The sequence below is a fragment of the Chiloscyllium plagiosum genome, chromosome 25, assembly GCF_004010195.1.
Source record: "Chiloscyllium plagiosum isolate BGI_BamShark_2017 chromosome 25, ASM401019v2, whole genome shotgun sequence".
Classification (NCBI taxonomy): domain Eukaryota; kingdom Metazoa; phylum Chordata; class Chondrichthyes; order Orectolobiformes; family Hemiscylliidae; genus Chiloscyllium; species Chiloscyllium plagiosum.
In genome coordinates, this window is record NC_057734.1 from 1,294,810 (window position 1) to 1,298,574 (window position 3,765).

Genomic DNA, 3,765 nt, shown 5'->3' on the forward strand with positions numbered 1-3,765 from the left:
CCTCAGCCTCCGACGCTCCAGGGAAGACAGCCCTTGCCTAATCAACCTCTCCCCTATAACTCAAATCATCCAACCCTAAAGTGCTTTGAGAATGTCCTGAGGATGTGAAAGGTGCTATTTCAATGCAAGTTCTGCCTTCCTGCCTGCCCCTCTCGCTCCCTCACCTGCCACCAGATATTGTTGGGTAGACCTGATGTCATCATATCGTAGAATGTCTCCAGCACAGGTCGAGGCCATTCAGCCCATTGAGTGTGCACTACTCCTCTGACGAGCATCCCAGCTCCCCCACAATCCACCAGCCTGCACATCTTTGAACATATCCTGGGTATTGAATCAAACATGGCCTTCCTGGGGCAATTTTAATAGGGCATTTCCAGGAGGTGACAAAGGCATAGAGTTGCTCAGGCCACCCTCCCCCAGCCCCTGATCATTCCCTGCATCGTGAGTCCCATTTACATCGAGAACAGGGAGCATTCCTGGGCCAGTAGGGGCTCATGATAGGTCTCAACAATAACCTGGGTACAACCTGTCCAATCAATATTGGTCTCTCAGCATGGTTTTCATTACTGAGCCCATTCTAGTGCCGTTAGTAGCTGTTCACTCCTTCCCTACATTAACTACAACCTCCAATCTTCTCCCCACGTTAGTACCTCTGTTCCCCATTCCCCATCCCGATTGTAAGCAGCTGATCCCAGCACTCCTCATGTGGAACACCAGTTCTCTGTCCGGCTAATCCAAGTAGCAGCTTTTACCCGGTGTGTTGTTCCCTGATTCGAACACATTGTACTTCTTATCTCTGCACTCCACAAGCTCTGACTTTATTTATCAGCCCAAACTTTATCCAAAAACCTTTCTATACCCAAATACCTGACATCTACCACATCACCCGAGTCTATTCTTGGTGTTACTTCCTCAATGAGTTAGAGAGGGTCATTAAGCACAACCTCTCTAAAATCAGTGCCAATTTTTCTTCTCAGTTTATTTCATTTGTTATTTGAGACACACTTGTTATTTTCAAACACACTTCTCCTCCAAATCCTTTACAGGTTTCAAACCCTCCACCTTTCACTTTCTGACTGAAGATAAGACTTTTAGACATAGGAGCAGACATAGGCCACTCTGCCCACTGAGCCTGCTCCACCATTCAATCATGGCTGATAGGTTTTTCAATCCCATTTTCCCGCTTTCTCCCCATAACCTTTGATCCCCTTGACAATCGAGAACTTATCTATCTCAGTCTTAAATTTACACAATGACCTGGCCTCCAAAGCCTTTTGTGGCAAACAATTTCACAGATTCACCACCTTTTATTCTCTCCCTGTTTCATTATTGAATAAGTCCATGAAATAGCAGAGAAACAGGCCATTCAGCCCCATCATGCCTGTGCCAGCACCTTTGAGAGAGCTCTCTAATAAATCCCATTCCCCTGCTCTTTCCCCATGGCCCTGAAAATGTTTGGTTTTTAAAGGATGTATTAAATCCTGTCTTTCCAACATCGTCTCAGGCAGCACTTTCCAAATCATAACAGAGAGAAAATAATGCAAAGTGATGCGGATGCTGGAAATCAGAAACAAAAACTGAAACTGCTGGAGAAACTCAGCAGGTCTGGCTACAGATCTGTGGAGAGAAAGTAGAGTTAATGTCTCAGGCCCAGTGACCCTTCCTCAGAACTGATTGTAGCTGGGAAAAGGTTGGTATATATGTTGAGGAGTTGGCTTAAATGATAGGTGGAGATGGAGCCTAGAGAGAGAGAGAGACAGACAGAGACAGAGACAGAGAGCGAGAGACAGACAGAGAGCGAGAGCGAGAGAGAGACTGTGTGTGTGTTGGGCAGACAGAGGAGTGGGTAAAGTCTGGGAGAGTGAATAGCTGCTCGTTGGGACTGTTACTGACTGACAATTGGCTGTGTGTGGTAGCAGCTCATGTGATGACAGGGCCTGGTGTGTGGGGGTTTGGGCTAAGGAGATGGGAGATGGTGCCCAGGCCCTAAGATTATTGATTTGGGTATTGAGTTCAGAGGGCTGCAGGGTCCCCAAGAGGAAAGTACGGTATTGTTTCTGTTCTGAGGACCTGAAACGTTCACTCTGGTTGCTTTCCACAGATGCTGCCAGAGCTGCTGGGCTCCTGGGGTAGTTTCTGCTGTTGTTGTTGCTGAAGGTATTAACTCTCAGGCATGTCTTTGTGCTTCTTCCAGTTACATTGATGGTTGCAATGTTATACCCAGGACAGCATAGACAAACCTTTTCTCTTTGCAGTCAGATCATTTCACCAGAACAGTTTTGGTGTTTCTAAAGGGAATGGAATATAGAAGTAATCATGTTTTACTGCACAGGCTCTTGATGAGATCACGTCTGGGGCACTGTGCAGAGATATGGTGACCTTACGTGAAAGAGGATCCCATTGCATTGATTACAGTTCACAGCAGCTTCACTTGACTCATTCCTGGGATGAAGGGATTAGATTTATGAAGGAAAGTTAGGTCAATATCCATCAGAGTTTACCAGAATGAGAAAAGATCTTATTTAAGATCCTGAATGGACTGGATTAGATAGCATCTGAGACCATGCTTTCTCCTGTGGAGGGCAACTCAAAATGGGAACAGAGTTTAATATTTCAGTGGAATATGGAATTCGCTACCAGTGGAAGCCAGTCACTGATTATATTCAAGAAAAAAACTGGTACATTTTTAGACATTTGAGGCTCCCAGGGGTTTGGGAAGAAAATATGTATATGGTTTTGAGATCAAGGATTAGCCATGATCATGTGAATGGGCCGAATGGCCTACTCCACCTCGTGTTTTGTTCTTTTCGAATAAGAGGTCTCCCCATTGAAGACAGCGATGAGGAACCAGTTTCTCTTTAATATGGCCATTAAGACAGTGAAGTCTGGCTCTGTCCAATTATTTAAGTTGGGGTTGAAAGATTTCTGATTGAGAAGGGACTTTTGGATTGGGATTGGGATTGGGATTGGGAGACCACAACTACAACAGGAGTGATCTTACTGAACGCTGGAGCAGGCTCAAGGGGCAAATAGTCAGCTTCAGATCCGAATTCAATGTTCCTGAGCCCCCAGCTTGCACTGTTTAAAAACAAACACAACACTTGGTTCTTTTTCACTTGAACGTAATTAGTTTTCTTCTTATTACTGGTTTCCCTGAAAATGGAAACAGCTTTTGCTTATTCGCTCTATCAAAGCTCTTCAAAGTTTATTAAATCTACCTTATTCTGAAGTCAACAATCCAAATTCTTTATTCTCTCTGTACAATTAAACTGAACTCATTAAAGTCAGGACAAAATAATTCAGTCCCTTTGAGCCTGTCCTTTGCTCAGCTACATGATGCTGGCTCTATTCCAACTCCATCTCTCTGCCTAGGTTTTTGAAACTTTTCCAATCTTGCCCAAAACAAATTATCGATCGCAGTTTTGAAATTTCCAATTGAGCCCCAGTTGCAGCAGTATCTCATCTCTCTGTTGTGTGAAGAGGTGCCTCTGGAATATCATTGCTCTTTGTAATTACATAATTACACAATCAGAGAAATGTCACTGTGCAAACCAAGGCCATTCAAGCCATCCATCCTCTGCTAGCCCTCTCACACAGCAGTTCAGCTCCTCCCCTGCCGACTTCTTGTCAGTTCCAGTAAATCATTCCCCTTTCACACCCTGATCCAATTCTCCACAGAGTTCCAGGCTCATTGGGTACAACACACATCACACCCACCCCTCACCCCCCACCCCTTCACCCCAACCCCACCCTACCCCTCACCCC

General features: G+C 45.0%; 1 protein-coding gene across 3 annotated transcripts in view; it reads right to left on the reverse strand.

The window, feature by feature from the left end:
* adgrd1 (adhesion G protein-coupled receptor D1) overlaps nt 1–3,765 on the reverse strand; it is a 243,831-nt gene that overhangs the window by 131,171 nt on the left and 108,895 nt on the right. The window lies entirely within an intron of this gene.